The sequence below is a fragment of the Polypterus senegalus genome, chromosome 13 (genome assembly GCF_016835505.1).
Source record: "Polypterus senegalus isolate Bchr_013 chromosome 13, ASM1683550v1, whole genome shotgun sequence".
In the NCBI taxonomy this organism is placed as follows: domain Eukaryota; kingdom Metazoa; phylum Chordata; class Cladistia; order Polypteriformes; family Polypteridae; genus Polypterus; species Polypterus senegalus.
Window position 1 is genome coordinate 48,683,221 of NC_053166.1, and position 24,633 is coordinate 48,707,853.

Here is a 24,633-nt window from a genome sequence, read left to right on the forward strand (position 1 = left end):
GCTGCCGGTTTCCTGGGTGCACGTAAGACCATTAATTCTGGTTGATGATCAAATGGAAGTTCTGTCCAACAGTATTACCCATCCTTACGTTAAGGTCCTTTGTCTCTGAGTAACTATTTAGATGGTACCTAAAAGAGTAATATCTGGGGTGTTACTGATCATTTTATCAGGTAAGGCACAGAGGCCACATTTCAAAAAGAGGCCTAGTTAAGAAGAAGATGATATTAAGAGTGTCTGGCAATGGCTTGCTAAACTAAGGACCTGTGTTCCAGACAGATCAGAATGGATAATAACAACCTGTCCTACACTGCCCCACTACTGGACATGCTTTCCATGGTCTGTGGATTCGGCTATTCAACAACCCACCCAGTTTATTAATGTGGGATTAAACATTTCTTCATGAAACCACACTAAACGAGAAACTACAAAAAAGTAGTGTTCATAGTTCCAGCTCAACATGGGGTTACCACAATTATGGAAACTATTCATACACAAAAAGAACAAATCCTTGACTCATGAGAAGAGGGAAATTGATAGTTGTCAGAGAGATAATGTAAATGATGAACGGGACGCTAGTATTTAACCTGCAATGACATAAGAGTCAACATTTATAAAAACCTATAAACATTTGCTTTCTTACCTTAGCCTATTATACACTTCAGCAACTGACAAAAATGTTTAGCAGTCACCCTATTTGAAAAAGTACTTCAGGGAAATTTGAACTGCTCATTTCTTGCTGAAAAGAAAAATGCAATTTGGTTAATCCACTTTTTCAAAAAGTAATACTTGTCTTATCAACATCAAATATTAAATTGCTCTGCACGTATACCTTGTAATGAGTTGCTAAAAGTTTAATTAGGCATTTGTTAGTGCTGATTATCAAATTATTGCTTGACAAGTGGGCCCATGGGAAGGCTGTGAGGAAAACATATGCATAAAAAAGATTTCAAATGAAGAGGGCATCAACCTTAACATTCTGCACCATTTCCTGCTCACCTACTGACCTCTGAAATACAGCTTGATAGTTTGATAATCACTGACAAAATGTCAGTTGTTTTTATTAGAAAATGCAAAAAAATACAAAATATGTAAAATCGTTTTTATATATAATGTTATGTTTCTGCACATCTCTCATACTGAATATTAATATTTTAAATGCTTAAAACTGTGATTTCTTCACTTCATCTGACAGTTAGTTTCTCATTTACAGACCTATAAAACAGAATGAAAAGAGAGCAAATCAGAATTTCAAGAAAGTTTAATGGATCCAGAACTAGATATGTAGATACAGTATGTTAGCCAGCAATAAAAGACTCCATAAAGCAGGCAGCACAACAGCCTTCCCCCTGACAGGTTTCCCACCACTTATCACTATGGAAGAGTCTCTGCTAAGTAATTAATATAAGTATGAAAGTCCAGTTATGAGTTACCATTCAGTGACTGTAAATCACTAGTCTTAGGAAATGCTATCAACTAGAAACAAGTATACTGCATATTCAGTATTTGTACATTTGTCATTTTTGATAACAGGTAAATATTGTTCTGCATGTAAATATTAAATAAATGTTAATTATGAATAAAACATTTAAATTAATAATACCTTACACGAATTGAGCTCATGCATTTAAAGTGACATGGAAAAGCAGAACACAAAGATGAATAGGCAGGGATAACATATCCTTAATGAAGAATATGTACTTTAGAAGGGTACTCTACTTTTGTCAGAAGCAAGGTAATGAAAGATGTTTACTGCAGTAATGGCTATTGTTAGCATTTTTCTCCAGCTACAGTAAATCTTAATGAGGCAGGGGATTTACCAAATTTATTATTTCTTTAACATATTATAGGATTGTTAATTGCAAGAGTGATCATTAAAATGGTAAAAATGAAAATAGAAATCTCACCCTTAACTTCTAAGCAAATAATGACACTCTCAGTTCATTAAAAGGTATAAGTTTTAATGAAGGGGGGATTTTGATGTTGTGAAATGAAGTGACCTTATTCTGCAAGCTGGAGTGCACTTTACAGAATGCTTTCGGAATTGTTTTCTAAAAGGTCTGCTCATCTTGTAATGATCACATAATGCTTGAATGCACTGTCATTGGATGGGACTCTGGGTGTGTTCCTTGGTATCCCCCACAAAAAACAAAATGTGGAAAGGTATAACACAGATCTTTGTTAGACAAAAATGCACAAAGTGCACAACACAAATATCAAATAAACAAAGGGAAAAAAAAACAAAATCCTAGGTCTATTCATAGCTATAATAAGCAGGTCATGTGGTGCTTGCTGCCTATCCACTTGCCCACCTTCTTCAAACCACTCACTTCTTCCTCTTCTGCCTCTTTCTTTATCTCTCATATACTGGCCTCTCAACATCATGCTAACTAAGTTTTCTTTCCACTCTCCTCCTGACTCTATACTCTTAAACTAACAACTGACATGGATGTGCTTCATGGGGCAGGCAGCACCATTCAGTTTCACCAAGCCTAAAAGGGTAGATTTCCTTCTAGCGTTCTAGTGTCCCTAATCCCTTGAGCCATCTGTTGGTCTTACAAGGTGAGGTGTCCAAAGTTGTATGCCTTACTTAAGGGACAGCACTGCCCCATATGGTTTACTTCTGGGTCCATGTGGCGTCTAGTGGCAGGGAGGTGGTGCCACCTCTGGCATTCCTTCCTTCTTTCTTTCCTTCCTTGGCTACACTGTCTGTACAAGTGGAGGGTAAGGAATCCCCACCAGTAGGTGCACTGCATGCTTTCTTGTAGACTGCTTCTCTTCAATTCTAATGGTGCCCCTGCTTATTAGCATTCATGGTCATGAAGCATAATTACTGGGCATTTGCACCGTCCTAACCCAAGTGGCTCTGGTGTTCTCACACTAGTTTAAGTGAGACCTTTCCTGTTACCAAAATGGCTCTCCCTCTTTCACTTTCCTGGAGGTTTTCTGCAGGACTTATCTCTGCACTGTGCCATCCTGCTGGTGTTCTTGGCCAGTAAGCTCCACTCAGAGTACACTCATGTTGAAGACTAATACAACTGTGTTTTGGCAACTGAATTATTTTTATTTCAGTTCATAGTTTGAGAGATGCAAATGGAACATTTGCTAATTTTTATTTTCAACTTAACAAGCACAGAATGTGAGCGGCTAGGAAAAATGATTAATTTAATTAAACCAATCAGAAATTCTGAGATTTTTATTGCTTACATCTTCTGCTCAATGTAATATAATATAATATTGTAGCCATCTTCTGCTCAATGTAATATAATATAATATTGTAGCCATCTTCGGTTGAGCAAAGCAGCAGGTACTTCATTTGTGCCACATTAAAACACAGAAATTTCTATTGTATCTGGGGTGTCTTCTGTGTGTGTTATGCCTTTTGAATGTTTATTGGAATTTCCTCATGGGACTATGGTTTCCATCCACAATAAAAACAGTGTGCCTGAAGATAGATTGCTGTTAATGAATCTAACCTTATGACCTTATGTGGTTAATTGAGGCATGCACTGGACTGCTTTCAAGATTCATATTGATTTCACTCAGAGTCCACTAAAGAAGATGTAATTATCAAAGGGCTTTTAATTAAAGTAAGTTCTTTATAAGCACAAACATACAAATTTGTGCTGCTATACTTTTGGATCTTGGCAATGACTTTTACACAATTTAAAATCTTCAGTTTAATCTAAACTTTAAGAGAATTGCCATTACATACATTTACTGAACCTATTTTTTATGTTGCAGAGTAGCGGGCTACCATATTGTTTCTAGTTCATGCATCATGAAATGCAGGAAGCAGCTCTGGGAAAGATAACAGTCCATCACATGCCATACTTATACACACACCTGCACTTAAACATACAATTTCAATAATGTATGCCCCTAAAAAAGTTACCACTTTATAACATTGCCTTTCCTTTTCACATCACCTAATAAATGTTTAGGCACTAAAAACAGATTTATTGAGTGTTTCAGGTGTAATTTTGTTCCATTCTTCTTGTAAATAAATCTTAAGGTGTTCAACAAAATGGGGTCTTTATTGTTGCATTGTGTTCTTTCAAAATGTGTCATACATTCTCAACTGGGGACAGGTCAGGACTGTAGGCCATTTGAGCCCCAACACCATCTTGCTATGCAGCCATGTCTTTTTAATGTGTGCAGAATGTGGTTTCGTCTTGCTGAAATATGCATGGGCATCCATGAAACAGATGTTGTCTCAAAGGCAGAATATGTTGCTCCAAAATCTGTAGGTACGTTTTGGCATTAATGGTGAAATGCAAGGGTCCTTGCCAAGGCTACTGACACATCCCCATACCATCACAGACTCTGCCTTTTGGACTTATACCTGGTAACAGTATGGATGTTCCTTTTCTTCTTTGGTCTGGAGGATTCAACGTGTTTCTTCTAGTGAAATACCTGAAACATTGAGTTATCTAATGGCTTCCTTTTGCACAGTACAGTTTAAACCGGCATTTGTGGACATGACTACATATTGTGTTACTTGGTAAAGGTTTGCCAAAACACTCCTGAGCCCATGATGTAGTGCTGTCTGAGGGATTTGAGATCACAGGAGATCAGCTTAAGCTTGCAACCTTGCCTTTTATGCACCACATTTTCTCCAGATTCCTGAAATCTTTGAAGTATATACAGTAATAAACGGTTCAGAGTTAAATACCTAAATCTCTTCAGATCTGCATTTGAGAACCATTGTTTTTAAATGTTTGAATGATTTTTCTTATGCATATGTGGGAATGCCTCTGATCTTTGGTCCATGTTTCCTCCTAAAGGACTAGGCCTTTCCTGAATGCAGCTTTTATACCAAAGCATGATTACAATCACCTGTTGTACATCTCCTATTTCTACTCATATCATTATTTTCTTTTTTTAACTCATTATTGGCAATAAATCCTATCCAAACTTTTTTGCATTGTGTTACAAGTCTTCAATTGGATGTATATTTATAAAAAAAATAGTGACCAGACAAAAACATTAAATATCTTGCCTTTAAACTGTTATTGATGGATTGCAAATCAAAATGAATTTTGAAATGACTGCTTTTTGTTCTTATTTCCATTTTTCATATTGTCCCTACTTTTTCCTAGCCAGGGTTGTAATAGGCCAGTGCAGTGGTACCAGCTAACATAGCCTGTACATGTTTGATTCATAAGCGGAAGCCAGAGAGTCCAGAGAAAACCAATGTGGACGTGTGCATGCTCTAGACAGACAATGACAGAGTGGTAAGAAAGAAGATCTGGACACTGAACCAATTTTTTTTTTTTTTTTAATTATCTATCTATCTATCTATCTATCTATCTATCTATCTATCTATCTATCTATCTATCTAATGTATAGCATCTTATTTAAATATTATAGCTGCTGAGACATTAAAATACAGTAAAACTGGCAAATCACATGAGAAAAATTACCTCTTATTTTTCACAGAACTTTTCCCAATGTACTGCAAATGCAAATCAGCTGTACAGTTCATCAGAAAGAAGGGAGATTTATTCTTACTGATGTTAACAAAAGACAGATTTTATTTGTTGGCTTGTATGCTTAGTGCTCATTCAGTATCAAGCACTTCATAATCCACCAATGGAACTTCTTATATCTCTCTTGTATCTGGTGTCAAGCGTTTTTTCAAGGGTAGAGTAATATTTGGATTCAGTTAATATTCTAATTCTGAAATCCTGTCATGCAGTCAACGTGCGTTAGACGCATCGTGTTTCCTGTTTAGGATAAAAGTCGATTTGGAAGATAGATGTCTTTTGTTCTTTATAATAGAAAGAAACACTGGTGGTACCATTTACTCATCACAAAATACTTAACTCTTAACTACTTCCAACTGTGTATTTTGCACACAAATCTGTTATTTTTATCCTATGTCCTTTTACTTGAATCTGCTGGCAGCATCCACCATCTATCCTCAGTTTGATTCTCTACAAGTACTGTGTCGCAATGGTTTCCTTCCAGTATACACCAGCCGGTTTTATGAGTGGATGCACAGTCGCGAGTTTCATATGGTGTATTTGGTACACCGCGCCGGTACTTACGTATGTACGACAACGAGATGTTCTTTTTGCAATGACTTTGTCTGCAAACAACATTCAACAAGTGAAGTGAAATGTGATACATGTGGAAATCTTACAAGTGTGACCGGTGACAAATGAGCACTAGAGAAGTGGATCAGGTTTATTTTCAGTCATACTATACTATTCAGTAATATGGTGTTAAATTATATTAAAAACTTACAATTTAAAATTATTGCAATATTTATATTATAACCTCACAGAGTGCATATAAATAGCCATTTTAACACGGGAGTATAAAGTACACAGCACAAGTTCTTATGAGGTGAGAAATGGTGCGAGTAGCTAAGCGTTAATGTAAAATTGACATAAATAAAATAGCCATGCAGCACTAATATTTGTTTAGATGTTACAGATTTGGTAAATATTTGCCATTCAAAATAGCAGCATTTTAAACTCAAGATAGTGTTACGAATGTACAAGATTACACTCTAGCACAGGGGACTCCAGCTCCAGTCCTAGAGTGCTACAGTGGCTGCAGGTTTTCATTCTAACCTTTTTCTTAAGTAGTGACCAGTTTTTGCTTTAAGTTTAATTGAGTTACTTTTTAAGACTCAGACCTCTTAACTGTTTCTTTTTAACTTAATTAACAGCCAAACAATAATGAGATACAAAACAAGCCAACAAATAACCAGAGTCCTGTGTCCTTCATACAATATCTGAAGTGTTGATATGCTCCAAAACATTTGATGGTACTCTTAGAAAAAAAAAATCAGCAGTTTTTGAAATGTCTGCTGTGGCAGAATAAAAACACCAACAAGCCATTGAATTAAACAACAGGTTTATATAACAACAAAAGCTGGCTTCTAATTAAGAAAGTGGTTGAAAAGAAATTGGTTGAAGTTTAAAGGCCCCAACTTAGCAGGTTATCTGTTGGCTCACTTTGCATCTGATTTCTGTTTGGGTGTTGATTAAGAAAAATATGAAGTGATTCAGAAGAATGAATGAGTATATTATAATGAAGGAAAAAGTTATGAATTAGCAGCAAAAATGGTCAGTAATTTAGAAACGAGTTAGAATGAAAACCTGCAGCCATAGTAGCACTCCATGAATGGAGTTGGGGACCCCTGCTCTAACAGTATTGGGTGTAAGAAAGGTACAATCTCTAGAAAATGTATACCTTGACTACAGGGACCACTTACCCACTCCCCCATAATAATATTTATTCCATCCATCCTTTTTCTTAACCCATTTATTCAGGGCATTGTAATGGTGAAGCTGGAGCCTATCGCAGCAAGCATTGGGCACAAAGCAGGTTCATTCCTTAGACATGGTGCCAGTTCAGTGCAGGGCAACCACATGCAGGCCAACTTAGCACTGCCAGTTCACCTAGCCTGAATGTCTGGGGACTGTGGCAAGAAACTGAATAGAAAACCCACTGGGACAGAGGGAGAAGATGCAAGCTCCAGGCAGTATGCACCAGGGGTGTGAACCCTGGTTTATTGATTGGGAGGCAGCAGGGCTAGCGCTGCTTCATTTATATTTATAATTATTATATTTATAAATTACCTCTTGTGAACATCTTTGGGGGAGTGGAAGGAAAACTGGAGTACTTTGAGCAAAACAGATACAGACACTGAAGAATGTGCAAGCTAAACAACAGCAAAAACCACAGACTTGATACCTGGATGCTGGATCTGAGAGACAGCAGTGCTAACCATTATGGCACCATACCACCCATAATAAAAAAAAAAAGTAAAACAATCTAAAGAGGCTATAGGGCAGCTACAAGAAATACCATAAAAAAACAACATTGTATCAGAAACCAACAAGACAATTTTGCTTATTTAGAAATTGTGTATGTGATTGTAATAGCATTAAGGGAACGCTGTTGTACTGTAAAATCTAAAAGAGACTAAAAAGGTTATATATTTCCTGAAGAAGGGGCCTGATTTGCCTCGAAAGCTTGCATATTGTAATCTTTTTAGTTAGCCAATTAAAGGTGTCATTTTGCTTGACTTCTCACTACTTAAATAACGGTGAAGAGTATCACCAATATTCTAATTAAGAAAACAAAACAGTTAAAAATGTGAACTTGCTGTCAAAATTTTATCCAGCTCCAAATACTCACATTTTTTTTCATTTAGGAAACATTACTGGAAGTTGTCATTACAAAGCTAAAAAACAGCTCTATTGTGAATGTTTCGGCTACTTGTAGAATCCTGCATTATTTTTTAAACATGTTCTTTTTTAGAAACCTGAAGCTTTAAAGGTGGGATTATAAATACTGTCCAATCAATTAACTGTCCAATCTCAAATAACTTCTACAACAACATTTATTTATATAGTGCATTTTCATACAAATAATGTGTCTCAAAGCGCTTTACATGTTGAAGAAAAGAGAAATAAAAGACAAAGTAAGAATTAGAATAAAACAACACTAATTAACATAGAATAAGAGTAAGGTCCGCTGGCCAGGGAGGACAGAAAAAACAAAAAAAACAAAAAAACTCCAGACAGCTGGAGAGAAAAAAATAAAATCTGCAGGGGTTCCAGGCCATGAGACCACCCAGCACCCTCTGGGCATTCTACCTAACATAAATGAAACAGTCCTCTTTGTATTTAGGGTTCTCATGGAAGGACTTGATGATGATGGTCATGTAGACTTCTGGCTTTTAATCCATCAATGTAGGAACATCACGGTGCTTTGATTAGGTGGTGATGGTGCAGGTCGCCACCATAGAAAACCGGGAAAAGAAACAGAAGAGAGAGTAGGGGTTAGTACGGATTTTAGAGCCACCATGAATAGTTATGATAATAAATTAAATATACAGAGTATCAGGATTAAATTAAAATGAAGTTATGAGAAGGCCATGTTAAAGTAATGTGTTTTCAGCTGTTTTTTAATGTACTCCACCGTATCAGCCTGGCGAATTCCTATTGGCAGGCTATTCCAGATTTTAGGTGCATAACAGCAGAAGGCCGCCTCACCACTTCTTTTAAGTTTAGCTCTTGGAATTCTAAGCAGACACTCTTTTTTAAGTTACGATTTGGAATATAAGGTGTCAGACATTCCAATATATAAGATGGAGCGAGATTATTTAAGGCTTTGTAAACCATAAGCAGTATCCATCCATCCATCCATTTTCTAACCCGCTGAATCCGAACAGGGTCACGGGGGTCTGCTGGAGCCAATCCCAGCCAACACAGGGCACAAGGCAGGAACCAATCCTGGGCAGGGTGCCAACCCACCGCAGGACACACACAAACACACCCACACACCAAGCACACACTAGGGCCAATTTAGAATCGCCAATCCACCTAACCTGCATGTCTTTGGATTGTGGGAGGAAACCGGAGCGCCCGGAGGAAACCCACGCAGACACGGGAGAACATGCAAACTCCACGCAGGGAGGACCCGGGAAGCGAACCCGGGTCTCCTAACTGCGAGGCAGCAGCGCTACCACTGCGCCACCGTGCCGCCCCCATAAGCAGTATTTTAAAGTCAATTCTGAATGACACAGGTAACCAGTGTAGTGACATCAAAACTGGAGAAATGTGTTCGGATTTTCTTTTCCTAGTTAGGATTCTAGCAGCTGCATTCTGCACTCGTTGCAAGCGATTTATGTCGTTTTTGGGTAGTCCTGAGAGGAGAGAGTTACAGTAATCTAGTCGACTGAAAACAAACGCGTGAACTAATTTCTCAGCATCTTTCAATCATATAAGAGGTCTAACTTTTCCTATGTTTCTTAACTGTAAAAATGCTCTGCTAGTGATATACTAATATGTGATTTAAAATTCAGGTTACAGTCAACAGTTACCCCTAAGTTCTTAACCTCCGTCTTGACTTTTAATCCTAATGCATCAAGTTTATTTCTAATAACCTCATTATATATTCTATTCTTCACTACTCTTTATTCGTTGGTTCTTCATGTAATCACGAAATCTCTTTATGTGCCGTCCTACTCCAGGAAATTTGAACAAAAATGTTATGCCCCTCTTACTTCAAAGCTGAGATGGTAAATATCTATTCCTTTTCTTATAGCTGAGTACATTTGGTGTGAGTTTTACAGTTCCAATTCACCCTACAGAAGTATAACATCATACTGTAGTCCCTCAATTACATTTGAGCAATTTATCATAACCAGTCAAACTTACAATGTGTCAGTGAAGGAGAAACAAAACTTCAGAGGAAACTCACAAACAAAGAGAAAGCATGCAAGCCTCACAAAGAAGGCATACATACAGTACCTGTATATGAATCAATCTTTAGACACTTTTAGATTGCAGTTCCCTATTAGTTTATGAATAATATATAAATCTGCCTTTATGCTTTAGGTTTAGGTTGTTTGTATGATGTGTAGAAAATCTCCCCGGCTATATTTTTATATTTATTAAGCAATTACAGAAATGTAAAATTTCTGAAATAAATACATTTTCAGGAGAAGGAAATTAGGATTCCATTCTCAATGCTGTTACAGTAACATAATAACAATAAGAAGAAGCTGAGTTTGTTACCTAGTGTAATTATAAATTTACTAACACTGTATCTTAAAATATAAGATATTATTTTTGCTCTTTGTGAATGTCTCTGTATGTATTGGCTTTTGCCTACAGCATTTTACTGATCCTTAAATGGAAAAAAATTGCATTGTCGCCACGGGCAGTTCCAATATCAGAACTTCACCATTAAAATCTGCTACAGCACTGATTCTCAAAGTCAGTTCTGGGAACCTGCTGTGGCTGCAGGTTTTTGTTCCAAACAATTTCTATTTTTAATTGGACTTGTAGCCTAATTAAGCAGGCTGTTATTTCCCAGTATCTGTGTTTTAGGGTAGAGCTCACAAAATTAAATTTAGTAAATTTTATTAGAATTTAACAAGTATTTACTGTATATACAGTGGATTCAGAAAGTATTCACCTGTGAGGCTATTGCTGTATTTTTCAACCAAAAAATTAATGATATTAGAAATAACATAGTATATCTCCCCAACACTAAGGATCCTACTAAACCCCAGCATTCCGTTATAAACAAAATAAACTCTTTCACTAGGATAGGTTTATCTGATTTAAAAAAAATAATATCTCAATTAAAACCCTCCACCTGCGTCCTTGACCCAATACCAAAAAATTATTTCAAAGAAGTATCGGGCGCGCTAATTGATAATGTTCTTGACATAGTAAATTCGTTATTAGATACTGGGGTCTTCCCAGACTGTCTTAAGACTGCTGTAGTTAAACCCCTACTTAAGAAACATAATCTCGACCCCTCAGCTTTTGAAAATTTTAGACTCATCTCTAACCTGCCTTTCTTAAGTAAAATTCTGGAGAAGGCAGTCATTATGCAGCTACAGTGCATCCAGAAAATATTCACAGCGCATCACTTTTTCCACATTTTGATATGTTACAGACTTATTCCAAAATGGATTAAATTCATTTTTTTCTCAGAATTCTACACACAACACCCCATCATGACAATGTGAAAAAAGTTTACTTGAGATTTTTGCAAATTTATTAAAAAGAAAAAAATTGAAAAAGCACATGTACATAAGTATTCACAGCCTTTGCCATGAAGCTCAAAATTGAGCTCATGTACATCCTGTTTCCCTTGATCATCCTTGAGATGTTTCTGCAGCTTAATTGGAGTCCACGTGTGGTAAATTCAGTTGATTGGACATGATTTGGAAAGGCACACACCTGTCTATATAAGGTCCCACAGTTGACAGTTCATGTCGGAGCACAAACCAAGCATGAAGTCAAAGGAATTGTCTATAGACCTCCGAGACAGGATTGTCTCGAGGCACAAATCTGGGGAAGGTTACAGAAAAATTTCTTCTGCTTTGAAGGTCCCAATGAGCACAGTGGCCTCCATCATCCGTAATTAGAAGAAGTTCGAATCCACCAGGACTCTTCCTAGAGCTGGCCGGTAATCTAAATTGAGCAATCAGGGGAGAAGGGCCTAAGTCAGGGAGGTGACCAAGAACCCGATGGTCACTCTGTCAGAGCTCCAGAGGTCCTCTGTGGAGAGAGGAGAACCTTCCAGAAGGACAATCATCTCTGCAGCAATCCACCAATCAGGCCTGTATGGTAGAGTGGCCAGACGGAAGCCACTCCTTAGTAAAAGGCACATGGCAGCCCGCTTGGAGTTTGCCAAAAGGCACCTGAAGGACTCTCAGATGATGAGAAACAAAATTCTCTGGTCTGATGAGACAAAACTTTAACTCTTTGGTGTGAATGCCAGGTGTCACGTTTGGAGGAAACCAGGCACCGCTCATCACCAGGCCAATACCATCCGTACAGTGAAGCATGGTGGTGGCAGCATCATGCTGTGGGGATGTTTTTCAGTGGCAGGAACTGGGAGACTAGTCAGGATAAAGGGAATGATGACTGCAGCAATGCACAGAGACATCCTGGATAAAAAACCTGCTCCAGAGCGCTCTTGACCTCAGACTGGGGTGACGGTTCATCTTTTAGCAGGACAACGACCCTAAGCACACAGCCAAGATATCAGAGGAGTGGCTTCAGGACACCTCTGTGAATGTCCTTGAGTGGCCCAGCCAGAGCCCAGACTTGAATCTCTGGTGAGATCTTAAAATGGCTGTGCACCGACGCTTCCCATCCAACCTGATGGAGCTTGAGAGGTGCTGCAAAGAAGAATGGGTGAAACGGCCAAGGATAGGTGTGCCAAGCTTGTGGTATCATATTCAAAAAGACTTGAGGCTGTAATTGCTGCCAAAGGTGCATCGACAAAGTATTGAGCAAAGGCTGTGAATACTTATGTACATGTGATTTCTCAGTTTTTTTATTTTTAATAAATTTGCAAAAACCTCAAGTAAACTTTTTTCACGTTGTCATTATGGGGTGTTGTGTGTAGAGTTCTGAGGAAAAAATGAATTTAATCCATTTTGGAATAGGACTGTAACATAACAAAATGTGGAAAAACTGATGCGCTGTGAATACTTTCCGGATGCACTGTAAATGACCACCTCAATAAACCTGCTATTCTTGATAAATTTCAGTCGGGTTTTAGAACAAATCACAGCACAGAAACTCCACTCGTTTAAGTAGTAAATGATTTGCGGGTGAATGCAGACAGAGGCCATTTATCTGTTCTCATCCTCTTAGATCTGAGTGCTGCATTTGACACCATTGATCACAATATTCTTAGCAATCGCCTTAGTCAATGGGTGGGCCTCTCTGGCAGTGTCTTAAATTGGTTTGAATCCTACCTGGCAGGGAGAAAATTCTTTGTTAGTTGGGGCAATTACAACTCAAAGACACATGATATCCAATATGGTGTTCCACAAGGCACTATCCTGGGTCCGCTGTTATTCTCAATCTATATGCTTCCATTAGGTCAGATTATCTCAGGGCACAACGTGAGCTGTGGTAGATGACACACAGCTGTACTTATCAATAGTACCTGATGACCCGATTCTCTTGATTCACTAACACAATAGTAACTTCCATCCATCCATTTTCCAACCCACTGAATCCAAACACTGGGTCACGGGGGTCTGCTGGAGCCAATCCCAACCAACACAGGGCACAAGGCAGGAACCAATCCTGGGCAGGGTACCAACCCACCGCAGGACACACACAAACACCAAACACACACTAGGGACAATTTAGAATCGCTAATCCACCTAACCTGCATGTCTTTGGACTGTGGGAGGAAACCGGAGCGCCCGGAGGAAACCCACGCAGACACGGGGAGAACATGTGGCCATTGGTGCCACGGCCCACCTGCCAAGTTGTTTGCCTGCCTATGGTAAAGTCATCCCTGATGGAGGATCACAGGAATCATGGGAAAGAGAGGTCCTTTCATCGGAGCAATGTTTCAGCCGTGGCATGGCCAAATGGAGATGCAGCTAGATGGATGAGGTCTCCAGGACTCTAAAAATATCGAAACCTAATTATGTCATATCATCTACTGTTAAACCGTAATTCTAAAATTTTTATTATGCTGTCTTAAGGAATTGTTCTGTTGTGTATATTGTATTGTATTGACCCCCTACTTTTGACACCTACTGCACGCCCAACCTACCTGGAAAGGGGTCTCTCTTTGAACTGCCTTTCCCGAGGTTTCTTCCATTTTTCCCTACAAGGTTTTATTGGGAGTTTTTCCTTGTCTTCTCAGAGAGTCAAGGCTGGGGGGCTGTCAAAAGGCAGGGCCTGTTAAAGCCCATTGCGGCACTTCCTGTGTGATTTTGGGCTATACAAAAATAAACTGTAACATGCAAACTCCACGCAGGGAGGACCCGAGAAGCAAACCCGGTTCTCCTAACTGCGAGGCGCCACCGTGCCGCCTGAATAGTAACTTTCTCAAGTTAAACAAAGAGAAAACTGAAATCTTAGTGATTGGCAATAATGGATACAATGAGGCTGTTAGAAATAAACTGGATACATTAGAATTAAAAGTCAAGACGGAGGTAAAAAGCTTAGAGGTAATTGTTGACTGTAATCTGAATTTTAAATTGCATAATAATTAGATCACTAGGACGGCATTTTTTCACTTAAGAAACATAGCAAAAGTTAGACCTCTTATATCACTGAAAGATGCTGAGAAATTAGTTCACTCGTTTGTTTTCAGTCGACTGGATTACTGTAACGCACTCCTCTCAGGACTACCCAAAAAAGACATAAATGGTTCGCAACTAGTGCAGAATGCAGCTGCTAGAATCCTAACTAGGAAAAAGAAAATCCGAGCACATTTCTCCAGTTTTGATGTCACTACACTGGTTACCTGTGTCTTTGAGAATTGACTTTAAAATTCTGCTTATGGTTTATAAAGCCTTAAATAATCTCACTCCATCTTATATATCGGAATGTCTGACACCCTATATTCCAAATCGTAGCCTCAGATCCTCAAATGAGTGTCTCCTTAGAATTCCAAGAACAAAACTTAAAATAAGTGGTGAGGCGGCCTTCAGCTGCTATGCACCTAAAATCTGGAATAGCCTGCCAATAGGAATTTGCCAGGCTAATACAGTGGAGCACTTTAAAACACTGCTACAAACACATTATTTTAACATGGCCTTCTCATAACTTCACTGTAATCAAAATCCTGATTCTCTGTATATCCAACTCATTATAATAACTATTCATGGTGGCTGTAAAATCCGTACTAACCTCTACTCTCTCTTCTGTTTCCTTTTCCGCTATCCTTTTGGTGGTGCCTTGCGCCACCACCATCTACTCAAAGCACCGTGATGTTCCAACAATGATGGATGGATTAAAAGCCAGAAGTCTGTATGACCATCAACATCAAGTGACTCCGTGAGAACCGTAACTACAAAGAGGACTATTTAATTTACTGTATGTTAGGTAGAATGGCCAAAGGGGACCGGGTGGTCTCGTGGCCTGGAACCCCTGCAGATATTATTTTTTTTCTCCAGCCGTCTGGAGTTTTTTTTTTCTGTTTTTTCTGTCCACCCTGGCCATCGGACCTTACTCCTTTTCTATGTTAACTAATGTTGTCTAATTTTAATTTCTTATTTTGTCTTTTATTTTTCTTTTCTTCATTATGTAAAGCACTTTGAGCTACTTTTTTATGTAAATGTGCTATATAAATAAATGTTATTGTTGTTGTTGTTTAATGAAAACTTTCTCCAGAGCGATCTGGATCTCAGACTGGGCTAAAGGGTCACAGGACAACGGCCATAAGTACAAAGCAAAGATGACACATAAGTAGCTTATGTAAGACTCTGATGATGTTCATGAGTGGCCAAGCCAGAGCCCAAACTTGTGTCCAATTCAACATCTTTGGAGAGACCTGAGAATAGCTGTTCATCGATATACTCCATCTAATCTGACCGAGCTTTGGAGGATTCCCAGAGAAGAATGGCAACAAATCCCCAAATCCAGGCATATGAAGCTTATCATGTCAAACCTAAGAAGACTCCAGGCTGTAATTTCTGTCAAAGTTGCTTCAACTAAGTACTGAGCAAATGGGTTCAATATTTGTGTCAATGTTTACTGTATATATCAGCTTTTTATTTTTAATAAATATGCAAAAAACTCTAATATCCGGTTTTTGTTTTTTCATTCATAAGAACATAAGATATTTTTTCGAATGAAGGGAGACTGTTCAATCCATCGAATGTGCTTGTTTAGTTAATAGTTAAGTTGTCCTAATATCTCATCCAGATACTTATTAAGTTTGTCAAGGTTTCTGTTTCAATTGTCATTATTTCTGCTTCAATTCTGGAGTATTGAGTGTTGCTTGATATGGGAAAAAAATAATTTAAATGATTTTAGCATAAGGCTACTGAAGCTTTTTCTTGCCAGTCAAAAAAAAATTCATTATTTTGCAAAAGAATTACATTATTTCATGAAATAATTGTGTTATATTACATTACATTATTTTGCAATAATTATAGTGTTATTTTTCAAAAGCATTGTATTATTACGCAAAAGATATTTGTCTGGTGTTGTTGGTATCATCATACATGTTTATATTCCAATGTCCTGTGAAGACTAGTGAGGGATAGATTAGGGATGTGCGTAGCACTCAGTCAAGAGACAAGAACTGAATAAAAGTTGCAAGTATATATTGTGAATTAAGGGCTATATAGCTCCCAACCCAGCACAGATTCACACTGAGGCACGTGTTAAAAAGACACAAGCTTTATTTTTCTTCAGCTGGAGGGCACGTCTTCCCCGTAATCCCTCCAGCCACAACACAGTCCCAAATAAAGCACTTAAATCACAGACCACATTCTTCATCTGGCTCCACCACTCCTTCCAGGCAACCTTGTCCTCTTCCTCCCGATTCTGGCCTTGAGTGGTGGTTGCTGGTTTCTTTTATGGCCCTTCCGGAAGTGCTCCTGGTGCTTGCTCACCTGTTGCCAATTGCACTCCCTGGTGGGGCCGAAGATTAGTCCAGCTGGGCTCAGAGACCCATGTCGCACCCCCTGGCAGCCATCCCAGGGTTGTGGAGAACTCCATCTCCCATGGAACCCTGCGGGAAACTGTGGCACCATCATCAACCAGGGAGGCTGCCGCCAAGCATCCCGGGGGAGATACTGAGGAACCCATGGCTGCTCCCCCGGAACATAAGCAGAAGGGGCGTCCCGGCCTGACATGGGACCCGGCCGTCCGCCACAATATTTAGTCCTGGTCTTACGGAGGGAAACATTTAACCCACACAGTTTCGGCTCACAGAGAACCAATGATCAGCACAACAACACTAAGTGTAAGACAAGAACCTGCTGCAGCCATTGATGTAGGGAACATGGGTGGAGGGAGAGGTTTGTAATTTGCAATCCGGTGACAATGTGAACTTAAGTTAAGACATACATTTCACTTTGATCAGATAAATGTTTAGCACAGATGTTTTAACATATGGAGAGTGGTACTGCAAAGCTCTCAATCCTGTCTCACAGTGCCAGAGTCTGCATGTTATTTGCATGTTCTCACGCGTGAGCCTGATGTTACCTGAAGCAGCAGGCAAGATGTCTGAATTCTGTAAATGTTTCAATAATATTTCTCAATTCACAAAAATGTTTAGTCCTTCATGTCCCGTGAAATAAATAACATCTATCCCCGTTGTCCATCCGTTTAGCCCATCAATGTTCAAAGTATGAACACTAGCTGCTGTGCCACCAGATCAAACTTTCAGAATATCTGCAACTAGATAATAACTAGATAAAAATTTAACCAATGCTATATTTATAGGTTTCTGCTAATGGATTTTACTCAGCACACTCTTTTCTGTGTGATTGTGTGATTATGCCCAGCAAAGGACAGGAGTATTGTCCACCACATTTGCTTCCGGTCTTACACTCAGTACTGCTGTGATAATCACTGGCTCCCTGTGACCCGAAACGGTAGTGATTAAAATTACCCCTCAGCACATGCAAGATTAAATGCATACTTAGGACTTTTTGTTCAGCTCCTGTCACTTGATTATATGCTATGCACAGCCTTAATCTATCCCTCACTATCCACCACAGGACATGCGGAACACGTGCATAAATGATGATCACAATGACATCAGGCAATAAGCTTTGAAAATAAAAACACAATAATTATTACAAAATAATACTTTTATAAAATAAATTTTTTTTGTGAAATAATGGCATCATTTTTTGAATAGCTGGAATAAGCTACTGTGCAATTCTGCAATATAGCAAGATTTTAGAAGTAAAAGTATTTGAATACTTTTCTGAGTCCACTGTATGTTACAAAGAGACAGTCTTTTCACTTGAGTTTAGAGATTTTCATCATAATAATCATAATTTTCATACTTCTTTCTGTCCTTTACTTATTCTGGTTATTTATTCTATTATTTACTAGTGAACATGTTAATGAGTTCAGCGCTAAAGTCTGGCATTTTATTGTTGTATACCAGGGTGTCTACTCAGCTCATTGTTAATTAAGAAAGAATTAAGGGAGAAAACTAAACATAAAAATGGCAAATTAATAAAAAAAAGCAAACGAGAGTTAAGCATTTAAAGTTTTTATATATGCTGTACAAATGTTACAATCACACTACTGTTTTATCTGTGATTTATGTAAATGAAGAATAAGGAAAGAGTTATAGAAAAAGCCAGCTAATTTAATGAGTTCATGTGGAGGTAAAATGACTCACTGATTGTGACACTGGTTGGAATAAAAACCCACAGCCACAGGGGGTCCCCAGGGCTGAGCATGCGGACCACTGTGCTACAGAATCGCAAATCGAGAGGACTGAAAATGTATTGAAACAGCATGCTTTGTTTTAGCATAACAAGTCTGTTTGCTTGTTCAGTAATACTTTAATTTAAATTCCCAAGCCAGCTTTCATATCTAAACAGAATCAAAGAACCCTACAGAGCATATTGACTCTACCATTATAATGTGAATTAAGACTAAAAGCACACATCTTAAAAATCAATTATTGTCATACTGAATATAAAATACTAATAGGAACAGCTCTGTTTATATTACCCTCTAGATTTTTTATTCTTTTTTTCACAAATTAATTATCTGTACAAGGGAAAAAAAAAACCTTTGTGTAAAGGTTACAAAAACTAAAACATTTTCCTACGGTTGGATTTAACGCTTTTTTTTTTTGTGAACTATATTGAATTTTATTGATTATTTGGGTTTTTTTATTGCACCTATCTTTCTTTTTAAGTGTTGAATCTTCAGGGAAATGTCACTTCAATGACTTTTTCAGTGAATTCAATGAGAAAAAATACAGAATCTGCTGTGTGCAATAAAACTGAAAAGGCAAAAACCCCCTGACCTGTCTTTTAACGATGAAAAGCAAAATCTCCCAGGAAATAAATAGCTTCTTAAAAATACCTAAGATGGAAACGAGTCTAGCATAGATAGATAAATATAAAAGGCACTATATCATAAATAGATAATTTTGAGCTTTCTAATTACAGCTTTTTCCTGCCCTTCATTTATATTTAACATTGTGGCCTTCAGGGGGTGTTCCAGCTGCCCAAATTCTACACAAGCAGACACCAGGACAAACGTTTCAGCATACCACATGTTTATTTTGTGGGGAACCATCTTTCCGTCACTCCCCAGAGCAGCATGGTACAAAGCACCAATAAGCACAAGTAAACACAGTACTTTCTCTTTGCTTATTCTTCTTCCTCTTTTCTCTTTCTATCTCTCTTTTTCTCCTTTGTCCTCTTCCTCCTGGAGTAGTAGCAGCTAATTCCTTTTAAGCCTCTGGGTGGCCATTAGCATAATCCAGAAGTACTCCCAGGTGTGGCGGAAGCTCAACGTCATAAGACTCTGCAGTCTCTGGAGCACCCCCTTGTGGCACCCACAGAACCCAACAGGGCTACAGCAAACTCCAACTCTCAGCATGGCCTGAGAGATTCTTTGGAGGCACCACCACCATCCGGGGGGGCTGCCCTGTAGCATCCTAAGGGAGATAATGTCTTGAGCCCGCTTTCTCCCCCAGGTCCTTCCATCATATTGCCATCCTGGCAAGGCAAGGGCCCTGGCCATTTGCTACAACATCTTGTGCTTCAATCCTAATTACATGTACCTTTTTGTCATTTGTCTACATCCCTGTGGTTTTAAGCAGCAATTCTGTTTAAATGTTTTGTGTTATGTTATTTGGGTGATGGCTTTTTTTGGTGTTTCAGACATTTTTGATTTCATTCGTTTTATTGCCATGATCAAGCAGGGCAGCTAGATGGCAGTGGATGGCAGAATGGGTACCATTACCTGGCCAGGAGGTCATGCCAAGACAGTTATGGTTTGAGAGATGTAAACCAGCAATCTGAAAATGAGCAGCAGTATTATGCTGTGTCCATGGTTCCAAATCTCACAGTGGCTTTTGAAATGAATAGTATTTACTGGAGTCTCCATTGTACTAGAAGCAATTTTCAAAGTGCTTTCTGGTAGTCTGAAGGGGTGCTGGGAATAGCTTATAAGGGCTTCCATGTATGCAATTGGACAAGTTTGAGTTGGGAGAGGAAGAATGGCAAGGGCAAACCTTAGAAGTGGGAAGAAAAACTCTAGTGGTTGTTGTGGGTAGTATAAGAAAAAAGCTTACTGTATGAAGTGTTTCAACCTGTGCCTACTTGTTTAACTATGTCAACCTGACATCAATTGTACCAGCAAATTTAAATTAGAGATGGGATCATATGGACCTTTAGATAATGTCAAACCATAACAAATTGTATTAGAATATAACATTTGGGTATCACTTTAGATTAGGTGTCCCTAATATGCTGTACTTACCATGTAATTATTTATACAATTACAGAGTAACTAGGTGTTATTACCTTGTACTTACTGTGTAATACAGTGTAACACTCTAATTAATTACTTAATTGGAATTGTTATGGAAAAATTTTTAAAAGTGTGTATGCATATAAACTTTAGAATAACAATTATATTAGAGTACTTAACCACATTACTTTGTGTTGCAAATCAGTAAATACAACCTAATAACATAGTTACTCTGTAATTATACAGGTAATCACATGGTAATTACAGCATATTAGCGACATTTAATCTAAAGTGATACCAACATTTGTCTGTTCTCTGTCTGGTGTAAATTAAAATAGACTTAAATATTTATTTAAATTACCACAACTGATAAAAGAAACTATTTTTTTAGGAGAGTCATCTCATGGGGAACTCAGATGGTCCCACCAGTCTGGTGTAATAAAGGACATCCATTTTGAATTTCACTTTGAAACAGTGACTCATAACTATTTTTTCTCTCTATTATAAAAAAAAATCTTGGGAGGGAGACTAGGGAGACGAGACGTGATCTTCTCGGAAGAGACACTTTCACGCGAGACAAGGCAGTGAGACTACATTTAAAACAAGTTCACGGATATCTAACCTAGAAGTTGTTAGAATGCTATTGGCAGACACACGTCATGTGCTCCCAGCTCTTAAAACAACGACAAGCGAGAAGCAGAAGATGCAACTCGCCAGGAGCAGCAGCAGCAAAACAACACATCCCCCTTTCACAACGTGAGTGGCAGAGATGCGAAGTGGCAAAATGACAGCTGATGTACAGGTTTTTAAATGATCGGCGCACATCGCAGCAAGCAGAAAATGGAGCTTGCCAGCAGCAGCAGCAAGACAACATGATCTGACGGCATCTCCTTAGCTTGCATCCAGCCGCCCACAACACAACACGAACAGCATTATACGTCCTGCGAGAAAGAGATTTAACCACGCCCGGGGCTGGAAATAAAGGACAAGTACTGTTTTTACAAAAGTTTTAAAGTAAAAATGAAAATAATGCATATTTAACAATTCCCATGCAAATAACAATCTCTTTAAATTGTATATCCGGTAAAACAAACCCAGAGCGAAGCAAGCAGGGGGCAGAACCCCCTGGTATTTACTGAAAATATTCTCTAAAAGTAGGTAGCCTACATAAGTATTGGAATGCCATTAAGGGCTATAATAGACTTGGCTATTTATTCTTTACAGTTTGAATTGTGTGTGTTAAAATTTATAATTGTTTAATATTTTTTTAGATTTTTTGCTGCCTCAGTACTATTTTGTTTATTTGTTTGTTGATGTCTGGGGCAATGCCTGTAGATTGTATTTTTGTCACGTTACGTCACCACTCCATAACAATGAGATAGTGGCACTCAGAGATAATCCAAATTATTAGACTGAATACATACTAAAAGCCTTCTTCCCAAAAAGCAAAACAACAAAAAAAATGTTTTTCTGGGAGCCTTTTGTTTAGTTCATTATGAACCTCTTTTTGTTATGAATGGGTTCATTATTTAATTTTTTTGCATTTTATTCTCTATTTTTTTAACAAGATCTAGCACTCGTTTTCAGGCTTTCTTGAGACGCAGAATCTGGAACTGACATTAGCTTTTTTAATTAAAGCTTAGTTTTATGTTTGATATTTGTTTCGGCTGTTTTTGCTGCCATTTTCATTTACTCACGATGGCCACCTCTTTGAGTTTCAGCCTCTTGTGTTGTTAGGGGTTTGTCCTCAGAGGTCATGACCTCCAGTTAACGACATGACGGATTAAAATGCTGTATATCTGGATGCACTTCACTATCCATGTTTGCAGTTTCAAAACAACCCTTTAAATTGTATTACTTTTCCTTTTCATCTTTTTGAGCTAGCTTGAAGATTTGCTTTTGAATTTGTCTCAGATTTTGGCCTTGGTAACAGTGCAGTTTTCTACTATTTTTTTGTGTTTTGACCTCTCCTGTTTCTCCCTGTTACAACAACATCAACATTTATTTATATAGCACATTTTGATACAAACAGTAGCTCAAAGTGCTTTACATAATAAAGAATAGAAAAATAAAAGACACAATAAGAAAATAAAATAAGTCAACATTAATTAACATACAATAAGAGTAAGGTCCAATGGCCAGGGGGGACAGAAATAACAAAAAAAAAACTCCAGACGGCTGGAGAAAAAAATAAAATCTGTAGGGGTTCCAGACCATTAGACTGCCCAGTCCCCTCTGGGCATTCTACCTAACATAAATGAAACAGTCCTCTTTGGATTTAGGGTTCTCACGGAAGGACTTGATGAAGATGGTCACGTAGACTTCTTCCTTTTAATCCGTCCATCATTGTTGGAGCATCATGAAGCTTTGAGTAGGTGGAGGTGGTGCAGGCCACCACCACAAAGAAACCAGAAAAAGAAACAGAAAAGAGAGTAGGGGTCAGTACAGATTTTAGAGCCACCATGAATAGTTATTATGATGAATTGAACATACAGAGTATCAGTATTAAGTTAAAGTGAAGTTATGAGAAGGCCATGTTAAAGTAATATGTTTTCAGCAGTTTTTTAAAGTGCTCTACTGTATCAGCCTGGCAAATTCCTATTGGCAGGCTATTCCAGATTTTAGGTGCATAACAGCAGAAGGCCGCCTCACCACTTATTTTGAGTTTTGCTCTTGGAATTCTAAGGAGTCACTCATTTGAGGATCTGAGGTTACGATTTGGAATATAAGGTGTCAGGCATTCCGATATATAACATGGAGCGAGATTATTTAAGGCTTTATAAACCATAAGCAGAATTTTAAAGTCAATCCTGAATGACACAGGCAACCAGTGTAGTGACATCAAAACTGGAGAAATGTGTTCGGATTTTCTTTTCCTAGTTAGGATTCTAGCAGCTGCATTCTGCACTCGTTGCAAATGATTTATGTCTTTTTTGGGTAGTCCTGAGAGGAGTGCGTTACAGTAATCTAGTCGACTGAAAACAAACGAGTGAACTAATTTCTCTTCTTAGAGGTCTAACTTTTGCTATGTTTCTTAGGTGAAAAAATGCTGTCCTAGTGATCTGATTATTATGCGATTTAAAATTCAGATTACAGTCAACAGTTACCCCTAAGCTTTTTACCTCCGTCTTGACTGTTACTACTCAAATATCCTTGCTAGCTTAACTAGCGTAATGCTTTTTTCTGAATTCTATGAATTTGGGTTTTGATTCTTCCCAGTCCTGTGAACACGCTGTTGTTTTGCCCCCTAAAAAAATGATAATTTCCTGGTCTACATTAATATTTTAAAAGTGGCTCTCCCTGTATATAACTACTGAATAATAGGATTGAAAAAATGAGTGACCCCAAAATGTAACATCTTTTTCAAAGGATAAACAATTACAAAAAAAAAGGTTAAATCCATTTGTGAATTCTGCACAGACTTCATTTCAACAAATGCAAAAGTAGAATAACTAAGCAAAAATTCAGATTTATTAAGCTCTAAAAAAGCCCCTTAAGCTGCATTTTCCAAACTTGGAATGTTAATCAGGGGATCCTGACAAATAAGGAGGGTTTATAAACTTTTTTTTGATCAACAACCACATAAATATAATATTGACCATGTAAAGATAAATTCTACCTTTTTTCTGTTAACTGATCAGTCACCCACTATATGTTCAAATACCTGTTCATACACTAACAACCTGGGAGAGTTTATTAAAGAATTTACTTGCATATTTAACATGTTAAAACGCTATAGGGTTACTCCAAACAAATTATTAAATTACAAACAAGACAGGCGATCCATTAGTTAATTTGTAATACCTTTAAATCTTTGATAAGCCGATTTGGAATGGGAGGATTCCACTCTGGTTACTTTGCTTAGACATGGGCTCATGGAAGGCTTAGAAGATAAACTTGAAAGCCATGCTTTCTT